Genomic DNA, 14,781 nt, shown 5'->3' on the forward strand with positions numbered 1-14,781 from the left:
GAGCATGTCATTGTTGTTCAGTTGCTCAGTCATATCCGATTCTTTGTGACCCCATGGACTGAAGCACGCCAAGCTACCCTGTCCTTCACCATCTCCCAGAGCTTGCTCAAACTCATGTCCATTGAATCGGTGATGCCATCCAACCAACTAATCCTCTGTCATCCCCTTCTCCTCCTGCCCTCAATCTTTCCCAGCATCAGGGTCTTTTCAAGTGAGTCAGTTCTTCCCATCAGGTGGCCAAAGTGTTGGAGCTTCAGTTTCAGCATCAATCCTTCCAATGAATATTCAGGACTGATTTCCTTCAGGATGGACTGGTTGGATCTCCTTGCAGTCCAAGGGACTCTCAAAGAGTCTTCTCCAACACCACAGTTCAAAAGCATCAATTATTGAGAGCGCTCAACCCCTGCTTTATAGTCCAACACTCACACCTGTACATGACCACTGGGAAAACCATAGCTTTGACTATACAGACCTTTGTCAGTAAAGTAATGTCTCTCCTTTTTAATATGCTATCTAGATTTGTCATCACTCATCTCCCAAGGAGCAAGCGTCTTTTAATTTCATGGCTGCACTCACCATCTGCAGTGATTTTGGAGCCCCCCAAAATAAAGTCTTTCGCTGTTTCCATTGTTTCCCCATCTGTTTGCCATGAAGTGATGGGACCAGATGCCACGATCTTAGTTTTCTGAATGTTGAGTTTTAAGCCAACTTTTTCACTCTCCTCTTTCACTTTCATCAAGAGGCTCTTTAGTTCTTTGCTTTCAGCCATAATGGTGGTATCATCTGCATATCTGAAGTTACTGATATTTCTCCCAGCAATCTTGATTCCAGCTTGTGCTTCATCCAGCCCAGCATTTCTCATGATGTACTCTTCATATTAGTTAAATAAGCAGAGTGACAGTATACGGCCTTGATGTACTTCTTTCCTAATTTTGAACCAGTCCGTTGTTCCATGTCCAGTTCTAATTGTTGCTTCTTGACCTGTATACAGATTTCTCAGGAGACAGGTCAGGTAGTCTGATATTCCCATGTCCTTAAGAATTTTCCAGTTTATTGTGATCCACACAGTCAAAGGTTTTAACATAATCAATGAAACAAGTAGATGTTTTTCTGGAATTCTCTTGCTTTTTTGATGCTCCAACAGAGTTGGTAATTTGATCTCTGGTTCCTCTGCCTTTTTCTTAATCCAGCTTGTACATCTGGAAGTTCTTGACTCACATACTGCTGAAGCCTAGCTTGGAGAATTTTGAGCATGACCTTGCTAGCATGTGAAATGAATACAATTGTGTTGTAGTTTGAGCATTCTTTGGCATTGCCTTTCTTCAGGATTGGAATGAAAACTGACCTTTTTCAGTCCTGTGGCCACTGCTGAGTTTTCCAAATTTGCTGGCATATTGATTGCAGCACCTTAATAGCACCAGCTTTTAAAATTTTAAATAGCTCATCTGGAATTCTGTCACCTCCACTAGCTTGGTTGTTAGTGATGCTTCCTAAGGCCCACTTGACTTTACATTCCAGGATATCTGCCTCTAGGTGAGTGACCACACCATTAGCATCATTTTTGTACAGTTCTTCTGTGTATTCTGGCCACCTCTTCTTAATATCTTCTGCTTCTGTTAGGTCCATACCACTTCTGTCCTTAATTGCACCCGTCTTTGCATGAAATGTTCCCTCAGAATCTCTATTTTTTCTGAAGAGATCTCTACTCTTTCCAATGCTATGGTTTTCCTCTATTTCTTTGCTGTGTTCACTTTGAAAGGCTTTCTTATCTCTCCTTGCCATCCTTTGGAACTCTGCATTCAGATGAGTATATCTTCCCTTTAGCTCTGTAATGTTGGTAATAAAAAGTTGATGTTTGTGTATTTCTAAGGTTGACATGACTAGGTTGTTTTTAAAGCCTTATGAAAAATCAAAGTCCCATGTGGTTTGCAGCTTTTAATGACACTAAAAGAGTTTGGGAAGACATAATGATCTCAGACTATTTCAGTGTTGTTTAGTACCTGATTTTCTTTGTGCACTAGTGAATGCAGATAAAAACAAATATACACTTTGACCAAGTTCTAGTAATTCTTCTCCTCATATTCTCTTGAATTTTTCTCTATTAATTCCATTTCCAAACCAATTAGAGTAGCTTATTTACTTCCCAGAGCTAAAGTAGATGTAATTCTAGAAATTATCAAATAACTTAGAGCTATGTTGAATTCTATAACACAGGCTGTCTTCAAAAGTATCTGTCACAACTTACAAGATGATCTCTAATAAGGTCAATAGATACTTCTTAAATAATTGGGCTAAGTACTTGGGTCAAACAAGAGGCAATACAGTTATTCCTGACGAGTCTGAGAAGAAAGCACTTTCCTACATAAAACAATTTGACAGTAATAAAAAGCAGTATAGAACCAGGTGCTAAATATTAGTGGAGTCTATATAGTAATATAAAAATTCAGAAATGGTAGACAAAATGGGTCACTATCAAAATGGCCTACTATATCCTGTATATCAGCAATAATCATTTAGAAAATTTAATAGAAAAAAGAGATTCAATTCATAATAGGAAAGGAAGGAAGAAAGGAATAGAGGCAATGAAGGAGAGAGGAAGGAATAAATCAGAATCCTTATTCACTGATGCTGGGAATGTTAAATGGTTACTGTGGAAAACAGTCTGGCAGTTCTTCAGTAAGTTAAACATAGAATTAGCTGCTGCTGCTAAATCACTTCAGTCATGTCCGACTCTGTGTGACCCCCTAGACGGTAGTCCACCGGGCTCCCCTATCCCTGGGATTCTCCAGGCAAGAATACTGGAGTGGGTTGCCATTTCCTTCTCCAATGCATAAAAGTGAAAAGTGAAAGTGAAGTCACTCAGTCGTGTCCGACTCTTAGCAACCAAATGGACTGCAGCCCACCAGGCTCCTCCATCCATGGGATTTTCCAGGCAAGAGTACTGGTGTGGGGTGCCATACGACTCAGCAAATTTCACTACCAAAATCAATGAAAACAGTCATTAAAAAGTTGTGTGCAAGTGTTTATAGCAGCATTATTCACATTAGTCAAGAGGTGGGGACAACCCAAATGATGAATGAATAAGCTAAATGTATATCCATGCAATGAAACATCATTCAGTCATAGGAAGGAATGAAATACTGATATAAACCACAGCATGGGTGAGCATCAAGAATGTTATGCTAAGTGCAATAAGCCATACGCAAGGACAGATATGTGTGATTTAACCCATTCCAGTTTTCTTGCCTGGAGAACCCCATGGTCAGAGAAGCCTGGTAAGTTACAGTCCATGTTGTCGCAGAGCCAAGCATGACTGTGCAACTAACTCTCTGTTCCATGAAATCCTTTAGAGACAGAAAGCACATTTGTAATTCCCAGAAACTGGGGAGAAGAGCTGCCTAATGGGTGCAGGGTTTCCTTCTGAAGTGAGGAAAATGCTTTGGTACTAGATAGTGGTGTTGGTTGTACGACATGTGAACGTAGTTAAGGCCGCTGAATTGCACACTTCAAAATGGTTGAAATGACTAATTTTATAGTATGTTTATTTAGCCATAATAATTTTAAAAGCAAGGAAAAGCTGAAAGGATAGCAATTATTGAGAAGGATTTATATCCCTAGGTAACATAAAACTACAAAAATTAACTGAATATTGTACATGTGCTGGAATAAATGATAGACTAAGGGAGCAAAGTGTAAATCTTCCAAAATAAGCTCAAAGTTTTAAAGTACTTAGTAGGTAATATAGTCTTTAGGAGGACAATTCTAATTATTTTATAAATTATGACATAGTAATTGATGGATAAAATTAATTGATTAAAGAATTTAATGCAAAAAATAAGAGTAACTATAAAAATATTGATGAACGTCTGTATAAATTTTGAATAAAGAAAATCATTTATAAACTTAACATTAAAATATAATGATAAATGAGAAAGTCTGACTATCTAAAATGTTAAAATACATGTTTTTTTCTTAAAACTTTATACAATAGAATCGAAAGGTAAAAGATGAATGGGAAAACATTTGCAGCATATACGACAAAGGCTTATTATCCTCAATAAATAAAGAGATGCTTAAAAAGGGAAACATTTAAGACATTTTGACATGAGTTACCAAATAAGTTTTTTTTACATTCTTTTAGAAGTTGCAATGAAAAAACGGAGTTGGTTTTCAGTTACTCTAGTTTTCCGTGTACCACACAGTTCTCTCAAAGCATCTGCTTTGCTCCTCAACTCCACAAATCTCTCTCCCCAAATGAGTGATTTGCTTTCATTTTTTGCCTCTTCTCCAATCTTCCTGGGTATGTCCTTCCTACTACGGTTTCACTAGATTTCTCCATTCCAGTATCCATGGCATTAGGTATTGGTCTTTACACAGGAAGAGCTGTCTGCCTCACCAACACAGGGAATGATTCAGGCCACTTTTCTTACAGTGAACACAACCAAGTGGAAACTGAAACAAAGAGAAAAAAATTGTGGTAAACGTCATGTGACAGCAGCCGCATGACTTTTGAGCACTTTTATGATTCCCATAGCTAACTGGAAGGCGGGAACCTGGAGTGCTTAAGTTCATGAAGTGAAATAGGTAGGCTCAGAGCCATGGTATACATATATACACATATATATGTTTTTACCAACAATTCCCCCTTACACACACACGAAATTGAGATACACATTTATAAGGTTAACCTACTGATTTCAGACTTGTTCAATATATTATCAGATTATGGGGAACCAGTGCTTCAGTGAGTGAAAATATTAATTGTTGCTGTTTAGTAACTAAGTCATGTCCAGCTCTTGCAACCTCATGGACTATAGCCCTTCAGGTTCCTCTTTCCTTGGGATTTCCCAGGCAAGAATACTGTAGTGGGTTGCCATTTCCTTACCTAGGGGGGTCTTCCCGACCCAGGGATTGAACTCACATCTCCTACATTGGCAGATGGATTCTTTACTACTGGGCCACCAGAGAAATCCTTAATATTAATTAATTGATTGCAATATAAATTAATATTAACATATTAATAAAATTAATATCAGTTTTAAGCCAGACTATTTGGTAAGCTAATATATGAGTGGAGAGCTATTATATTTTGATATGTCTGTTGGTGTGGTGTATTAAAATTAATTTTTTCTATTTTATCACACACCTTATTGTAATCAGTATTTGCTTTGTACCTTGTAGCTCAGCACTTCTGTTGAGTAATATATTTTCCTAAATTTAATTTGTGTACACCTATGCTCCCTGGTGGCTCAGAGGGTAAAGCATCTGCCTGCAATGTGGGAGACCCGGGTTCGATCCCTGGGTTGGGAAGATCCCCTGGAGAAGGAAATGGCAACCTACTCCAGTATTCTTGCCTGGAGAATCCCATGGACAGAGGAGCCTGGCGGGCTACAGTCCACGGAGTCGCAGAGTCGGACACGACTGAGCGACTTCACTCACTTCACTCACTCACTCATGCTGCCTGTCTAGACTGTGTCTGGGGCAGAGATGTGTTGTAGCATTTTGATCATATCTCTTACAGTGAAGCCCTCTATTCCTTTGGTCTCCAGTGTTTCCCTTGGTTGTACTAACCACATGCAAGCAGCACTGGGCAATTCTACTGACAAACTAGAACACTTGTGTTCTAAAACTTTTGCTAAGAAAATTGATCTAGCAGCATGTCAATGCCAAGGAATATCTATTCAGCACTTGTTTGATTTGGATGCTATCTACTTGTAGTGATGGTTACTAGATATATCAATCTACAGATTTAATGATTTAGCAGACACACATTATATGAGTTCCATGAAGTACCATACTGTTCCAGCAATTTTCCTTTAACAGGTTTATGGCCAGGCTTTCTATTAATTTAATCCTATTTTTTTTACATTATGCTTTTGTTTTGTTTTGTCTCTTATTTTTCAACCTTTTTTTTTTTTAATTTTATTGACTAGGGTTTTTTTTTTTTTTTTTCCGGATGGGTGATTTTTCTACTCAGAATGGTCTTTAGTTGAATGTGGTTCTAAAGGGACAAAACCGCTGAAATTATTAACCTTTTAATTCCAATTTATCCATGAGATTATCAGTAAGAAAATTGTCCATTTAATTCTATTAGAAACTGAGAAAGGAAAATATGAAGTTAATCGCAGAAACTGCAAAAACCATATGCTGTAATCTAAAGAAGAAATTATTGGCTCAGATGGTATAGAATCTGCCTGCAATACGGGAGACCTGGGCGCAATCCTGGGTCAGGGAGATCCCCTGGAGAAAGGAATGGCAACCCACTCCAGTATTCTTGCCTGGAGAATTCCATGGACAGAGGCGCGTGGTGGGTTATAGTCCATGGGATCGCAAAGAGTCGGACATGACTGAGCAACTAACACTTCCACTTTCACCACTTATAATAAAAGGCTCATAAAGAGTCCAGTTAGTGAAAGATACAGATATCAGAAACATTAGGGAAGCAAGAGTTATTCCAAGAAGATGGAATTGAATATATTGTTTGCAAAAAGAGTCCTAAACACACATTTCAAATATAAAACAAGTCAATGGGAAAATATGACTTGGTTTCCAATTACACTTTCAGGAACACAACTATTACATAAAAGCCACCTGTGGTGAATCTTTATCTTTTCCATTTTTATTGTGGTAGATTATGTCTCTTTTAAATTAAAAAATATTCTTAAAGACACCCTTTCACTAGTGAAATGACAAAAGTCATTCACCTTCTAAAACTGTCTCATTTTATACCACTTCATGTTGTAAGCTAACAAACATGGCTTCAAGGCTTCAACCAGCCAGAAAGACAAAATTAGTTTTTGAAGGTTGAAAATGAATGCGTTGCCTGTCCAATCTTGCGTAGATATGAACTCAAATTCTTTAAGCAAAGTAAAACTTGAACTTGTTAGTTTCACAAAGTATTTTTTACTTATATTCTATATTTAAAAAAAAAAGACAACACACTTGAATGAAGATCATGATAGACAGTTACATCTGAGATGTAAGAAAAATTCTGGCTTTGTGAAGGTGTCAACATAATCAGTAAAAAATTATTTTTGATGACATGAAGAGGAAAAGTGTTAGCAGAATGAGAAGAATTTTTGAACAGCAGATACACAGCAAAGTCCTTTCCCCCTGTCTGCCAAATGTACCCACACTTGTCATCAGTGAATGCAATTACATTTTTTTTTTTAACAATACAGAAGAGACTTTTGGCAGTCAATAAGGGCTAATTTTTTCTTCACTTGCATACTCCTTTTAGCCACTGTGAAGATGTGAGCTGAAAGATGTTCATAGGGTTGACTTGTCCCTCAAATATGAATATGTGAAGAAATTGAAACAGAACTTGGAAACTGAAAGATATAATGCACTGTTTTGCATACGAACACAGTCTTGGCCAAAAGGTTAAATCACTTAAGGGTAAAATAGTCCCTTCTGCTATTCTTGTACGTTTTTTAGACAAATGAAATTTTATTTTTTGGACAAAGAAAAAAATGATAAAATAACAAAAATCTCTTCATAACCTTCTTAGGCAACAAATAGTGTAAAACTTAACAGTTGCAATCTATATAGTGTAATCAGAATTACATGGCAAGAATTTATAGTGCTTTTCAATGCATATTCACATTTGTTATCTTCCATGCAACTCAGATAAGCATCCTGATATATTTTAGTTGCGTAAATGTTAAATGTATCATGATCTTTGGATTGCTCATTGGTCTGTGGTCACTTTGATGAAGAAAAATGTGTGGAGAAATCAAATTCGCTCAGTCTTATTTGTTCTTAACACCACATCACACACACACATTCACACACACACACATGCACAGTATTTCTTGAAGTGGTTGGGTTCAATGAGAATGAGAATGTTTCAAAACTATAAAACTCAGAATTAATGAAACAATCTAGTTTTCATAGTTACTGATTAATCAGGTAGGGAAAATCTGACATTGGAAGGCTGGGTACAATAGCGTACAAGCCTGCATTTTTCTGCAACTCCAGTAATTACTGGTTAGACCTTCTAATACTGTTAGTACTGTGGCAAAGTGGAAAATATCTTATTTCTAACTGGAATTCAAATTTATCATTAAAATGAACCATGCTGTTCCTGCCATCCGCTATCCCTTATTTATCAAGATAACTTATACGGCAAATATTTTTATCTATTTACCTAAGTATTTAAAAGTCAATCTTTGTTGAATTAAATTTTTTGAGATTCTGGTGTTCTTAGCATTAGTTAAATTGCACTCCTGGGACAAAATACACTTCAGCAAAATATTTGCGCTTAACTTCCCATCATGTACGGATGTGAGAGTTAGACCATAAGAACGCTGAGTGTGGAAAAATTGATGCTTTTGAACTGTGGTGTTGGAGAAGACTCTTGAGAGTCCCTTGGACTGCGAGGAGATCCAACCAGTCAATCCTAAAGGAAATCAAGCCTGAGTATTTATTGGAAAAAGTGATGCTGACATTAAAGCTCCAATACTATGACCACCTGATACAAAGAGCTGATTCATTGGGAAAGACCTTACTGCTGGGGAAGCTTGAGAGATGAGGAGAAGGGAGTGACAGTGGATGAAATGGTTGGATGGCATCGCTGACAAGGTGGACATGAATTTGAGCAAACTCTGGGATATACTGAAGGACAGGGAAGCCTGGTGTGCTGCGGTCCAAAGAGTCAAATATGACTTAGCAACTGAACAACAACAAACTTCCCAGAGGTTAAAGCATCTGCCTCCAATGCGGGAGACCCGGGTTTGATCCCTGGGTTGGGAAGATCCCCTGGAGAAGGAAATGTATTCTTGCCTACCCATGGACAGAGAAGCCTGGTAGGCTACAGTCCATGGGGTCGCAAAGAGTCAGACACGACTGAGCGACTTCACTTTTACTTTCACTTTCAGCATGTAATCAATAGAATGCCAGTTCTAACCAAAATAGCTCATTTAACATCTTCTGAATGGTCTACTGTTACTGCCCACACATCAGTAAGATGGGCATGAGAGACCAACATGTATTTAGAAAGAGGAAATAAAAATAAGGGCCTCATGTGTAGGTTTCTGATAGTAGAGATGACTTCTTGGCAGGCTAGTTGTATTTCATTATTCAAACTCACTAGTTACCTTCTGCTCACATTTTCAAAGGCAGCTGTATTCAGTTGGGTGACCTTTATTGGGCATTCTAGAAATGAAACAAGTCAGATTCAAGTCAGATGGGGTAACTGGCCAATATGAGAACTGACTGTACTGAAATTGGGTCTTCAATTAAATAAGTACTTTTAGTGGTCTCATCACTATGTTGTCCAGACAAACAAGACTATACGTGGCCTGATATTGGCAGTCCTTTCTTTCCTCCTCCTATTCTCTCTGGTGCTACCCTTTACACTCTTTCTTTACTCTTCTGTTACATTTGTATCCACACCTACTTATAATACAGTGGTTTAACACAAGCTTCTGTCTTCTCAGCATCTTTATTTTTGTTAAATATTTATTTATTTAGCAGCTCCGGGTCTTCATTATGGGGCACAGGATTTCTGATCTCTGTTATAACATGTGGGATCTTTAGTTGGGGCATTTGAACCCTTAGTTGTAACCTATGGGACCTAGTTCCCTGACCAGGGATTGAACCTGGGCCCTCTGCATTGGGAACACAGAGTCTTAGCCACTGGACCACCAGGGAAGTCCCTCAGAATCTTTAGACAATGGGAAAGGCATAGTGAAAGCCACAACATAAGCTGCATATAAAACCAGGAGTCCTTACAAAGTAGGCTCATAAATACCATTGTATTTTTTTCTGCTTCCAGTTAGGTTATTTTCTCTTTGATTTTCCCCTAGCTCTAGCATTAAAACAAGGGCCAAAAATAATTCAGGAGTCTTCATATTTTTAATTTAAAAAAATTACTGGAGTATAGTTGATTTACAATGTTGTGCTAGTTTCAGGTGTACAGCAAAGTGATCAGTTAGACACCTACATATGCCCACTCTTTTTAGATTCTTTTCCCATATAGGCCAATACAGAGTATTGAGTAATGTTTCCTGTGCTATACAGTAGGTCCTTATTAGTTATTTTATATGTAGTAACGTGTCTATGTAAATCCCAATCTCTTATTTTTTCCCTCCCTCTGTTTTCCCCCCTCATAATCATAAGTTTGTTTTCTACCCCTGTGAATTCAGGATTCTTTAGGAGGTAGAAGGGAAACTGAAAAAAATTTCAAAGAATAGTAGAAAGCTAAGACTGGGGCCTTATGGAAAACAATTATTACCTAGAAAACAGAAAATGTACATCTTGCTGTATTTTGCTAGATATTAATAACCCTCTGCAGTATTGTATCTCAAATTTAACTCAGATGACCATTATATCTACTAATGTGGGCAGAATCCCTTAGAAGAAATGGAGTAGCCATCATGGTCAACAAAAGAGTCTGAATGCAGTACTTGGATACAATGTCAAAAACGACAGAATGATCTCTGTTCATTTCCAAGGCAAACCATTCAATGTCACAGTAATTCAAGACTATGCCCCAACCAGTAACACTGAAGAAGCTGATGTTGAATGGTTCTATGAAGACCTACAAGACCTTTTAGAACTAACACCCAAAAAAGATGTCCTTTTCATTATAGGAGACTGGAATGCAAAAGTAGGAAGTCAAGAAACACCTGGGGTAACAGGCAAATGTGGCCTTGGAATGCGGAATGAAGCAGGGCAAAGACTAATAAAGTTTTGCCGAGAAAATGCACTGGTCATAGCAACCCCCCTCTTCCAACAACACAAGAGAAGACTCTACACATGGACATCACCAGATGGTCAACACCGAAATCAGATTGATTATATGCTTTGCAACCAAAGATGGAGAAGCTCTATACAGTCAGCCAAAACAAGACCGGGAGCTGACTGTGGCTCAGATCATGAACTCCTTATTGCCAAATTCAGACTTAAATTGAAGAAAGTAGGGAAAACCATTAGACCATTCAGGTATAACCTAAATCAAATCCCTTATGATTATACAGTGGAAGTGAGAAATAGATTTAAAGGATTAGATCTGATAGATAGAGTGCCTGATGAACTATGGACGGAGGTTCCTGACATTGTACAGGAGACAGGGATCAAGACCATCCCCATGGAAAAGAAATGCAAAAAAGCAAAATGGCTGGACGGGGAGGCCTTACAAATAGCTGTGAAAAGAAGAGAAGTGAAAAGCAAAGGAGAAAAGGAAAGATATAAGCATCTGAATGCAGAGTTCCAAAGAATAGCAAGGAGAAATAAGAAAGCCTTCCTCAGCAATCAGTGGAACTAGATAGAGGAAAAGAACAGAATGGGAAAGACTAGAGATCTCTTCAAGAACATTAGAGATACAAAGGGAACATTTCATGCAAAGATGGGCTCGATAAAGGACAGAAATGGTATGGACCTAACAGAAGCAGAAGATATTAAGAAGAGGTGGCAAGAATACACAGAAGAACTGTACGAAACAGATCTTCATGACCAAGATAATCATGATGGTGTGATTACTCACTTACAGCCAGACATCCTGGAATGTGAGTTAAGTGGGCCTTAGAAAGCATCACTATGAACAAAGCTAGAGGAGGTGATGGAATTCCAGTTGAGCTATTTCAAATCCTGAAAGATGATGCTATGAAAGTGCTGCACTCAATATGCCAGCAAATTTGGAAAACTCAGCAGTGGCCACAGGACTGGAAAAGGTCAGTTTTCATTCCAATCCCAAATAAAGGCAATGCCAAAGAATGCTCAAACTACTGTACAACTGCACTCATCTCACAGGCTAGTAAAGTAATGCTCAAAATTCTCCAAGCCAGGCTTCAGCAATACATGAACCGTGAACTTCCTGATGTTCAAGCTGGTTTTAGACAAGGCAGAGGAACCAGAGATCAAATTGCCAACATCCGCTGGATCATGGAAAAAGCAAGAGAGTTCCAGAAAACATCTATTTCTGCTTTATTGACTATGCCAAAGCCTTTGACTGTGTGGATAAACACTGTGGAACATTCTGAGAGAGATGGGACTACCAGACCACCTGACTGGCCTCTTGAGAAAACTTATATGCAGATCAGGAAGCAACAGTTAGAACTGAACATGGAACAACAGACTGGTTCTAAATAGGAAAAGGAGTATGTCAAGGCTGTATATTGTCACCCTGTTTATTTAACTTCTATGCAGAGTACATAATGAGAAATGCTGGACTGAAAGAAGCACAAGCTGGAATCAAGATTGCCAGGAGAAATATCAATAACCTCAGATATGCAGATGATACCACCCTTATGGCAGAAAGTGAAGAGGAGCTAAAAGCCTCTTGATGAAAGTGAAAGATGAGAGTGAGAAGTTGGCTTAAAGCTCAACATTCAGAAAACCCGATGATCATGGCATCTGGTCCCATCATTTCATGGGAAATAGATGGAGAAACAGTGGAAAGTGTGTCAGACGTTATTTTTTTGTGGGACTCCAAAGTCACTGCAGATGGTGATTGCAGCCATGAAATTAAAAGACGCTTACTCCTTGGAAGGAAAGTTATGACCAACCTAGATAGCATATTAGAAAGCAGAGACATTACTTTGCCAACAAAGTCCATCTAATCAAGGCTATGGTTTTTCCAGTAGTCATGTATGGATGTGAGAGTTGGACTGTGAAGAAAGCTTAGTGCCGAAGAATTGATGCTTTTGAACTGTGGTGTTGGAGAAGACTCTTGAGAGTCCCTTGGACTGCAAGGAGATCCAACCAGTCCATTCTGAAGGAGATCAGTTCTGGGTGTTCATTGGAAGGAGTGATGCTAAAGCTGAAACTCCAGTACTTTGGCCACCTCATGCGAAGAGTTCACTCACTGGAAAAGACCCTGATGCTGGAGGGATTGGGGGCAGGAAGAGAAGGGGATGACAGAGGATGAGATGGCTGGATGGCATCACCGAGTTGATGGACATGAGTGAGTGAACACCAGGGGTTGATGATGGACAGGGAGGCCTGGCGTGCCTTGATTCATGGGGTTGCAGAGTCGGACACGACTGAGCAACTGAACTGAACTGAACTGATCCTAAACTTCTGAGAAAGTAATATTAGAGAAATGAAAGATACAAATTTGATTGGTTCGATTTCTGTGATTGTTCGCTGCATTGTCATTTCTTTAATAGAAACATGATATTTTTAAAGTAAGACAAACAATTGTATCAAAAAGAAAAACACACAGAATTGGGGAAACTTATCTAGATTTTAGTAAAGCTGACAGAATCTGGTCTTCTTTACCAGTTTAGTTGCACCATGCTCTTGAGACAGTATATCTGAAATTAGATAGCACATCTGTATATCTAAGTTATTGTAATCAAATTAAAATTACTTAGCAATATTGTATTATTATCAGTTCATTTCAGTCGCTCAGTCCTGTCTGACTCTTTGCGACCCCGTGAATTGCAGCACGCCAGGCCTCCCTGTCCATCACCAACTCCTGGAGTTCATCCAAACTCATGTCTATCGAGTTTGTGATGCCATCCAGCCATCTCATCCTCTGTCATCCCCTTCTCCTCCTGCCCCTAATCCCTCCCAGCATCAGAGTCTTTTCCAATGAGTCAACTCTTCGCATGAGGTGGCCAAAGTACTGGAGTTTCCGCTTCAGCATCAGTCTTTCCAAAGAACACCCAGGACTGATCTCCTTCAGAATGGACTGGTTGGATCTCCTTGCAGTCCAAGGGACTCTCAAGAGTCTTCTCCAACACCACAGTTCAAAAGCATCAATTCTTCGGCGCTCAGCTTTCTTCACAGTCCAACTCTCACATCCATACATGACCACAGGAAAAACCATAGCCTTAACTAGATGGACCTTTCTTGGCAAAGTGATGTCTCTGCTTTTGAATATGCTATCTAGGTTGGTCATAACTTTCCTTCCAAGAAGTAAGCGTGTTTTAATTTTATTTTTAATGTGTCACAAATATAACTAACAAATGATAGTTAATTGTTAAGTCACCTCAGAAAATGTTCGGAAATCTGTAAACCAAGAATTAATATAATTATTCAGTTAGTGAGTCGCATTATTAGATACTGGGTTTTTCTTTTTTTTTTCCTTATAAATGAAGTAGTTTAGAGTTTCACTGTGATACAATGAATATGTGCACAGGGTTGACCAGTACAAACCAAATCTCCTATAATTATTTCTGCTTTTGAATCAATAAATTCAAGCTCTCATCTGCTGGTTATTACCCCTCACCTCAAATAATTATTTAAAATATACTAATAGCATATTGTGTGTTTGATGCTGTACAAGGCATAGGCTTAGATTCAGTTGTTAACTGTATAAATAAAACTCAGAAGATAGATTAGACAAAAATGATATGTCGGGCCCTCACAAGAGGCCCCAGAGACTATCGGTCAGCATGAGCACTCACAGAGGTGGCCATTTTAGCATCGAGTCCTGGACCTACCCAACAGCTTACAGGCTCCAATGCCGGAATGCTTCAGGCCAGACAACCAGCAGGATGGGAACAGACTCATCTATCAGCAGACAGCGTGCCTAAAGCCATCCTAACGCTGTAGCCACCTATAAACACACTCTTAGACATAGCACTGCCCATGAGAGGGACAAGACCCAGCTCCAACAACAGTGGGCAGGCACCAGCCCCTCTCACCAGGAAGCCTCCACGAGCCTCAGGACCAGCCACACCCACCAGAGGGTGGACACAGGAAACATGAGGAGCTGTGATCCTCCAGCCAGTGGGAAGGAGTCACAAACACAGAAAATTAGGTAAAATGAGATCACAGGAAATATGCTTCAGATGAAGGGATGAGGCAAAAACCAAATGAATAGCTTTA

General features: G+C 38.9%; 1 non-coding gene across 1 annotated transcript; it reads right to left on the reverse strand.

The window, feature by feature from the left end:
• Nucleotides 1-9,581: 9,581 nt before the first annotated feature.
• TRNAG-CCC (transfer RNA glycine (anticodon CCC)) lies at nt 9,582-9,654 on the reverse strand. Its single transcript has one exon. It is a non-coding gene; the product is annotated as a tRNA-Gly (tRNA).
• Nucleotides 9,655-14,781: the final 5,127 nt, after the last annotated feature.

Source organism: Ovis aries, chromosome 9, assembly GCF_016772045.2.
Source record: "Ovis aries strain OAR_USU_Benz2616 breed Rambouillet chromosome 9, ARS-UI_Ramb_v3.0, whole genome shotgun sequence".
NCBI classification, from domain to species: domain Eukaryota; kingdom Metazoa; phylum Chordata; class Mammalia; order Artiodactyla; family Bovidae; genus Ovis; species Ovis aries.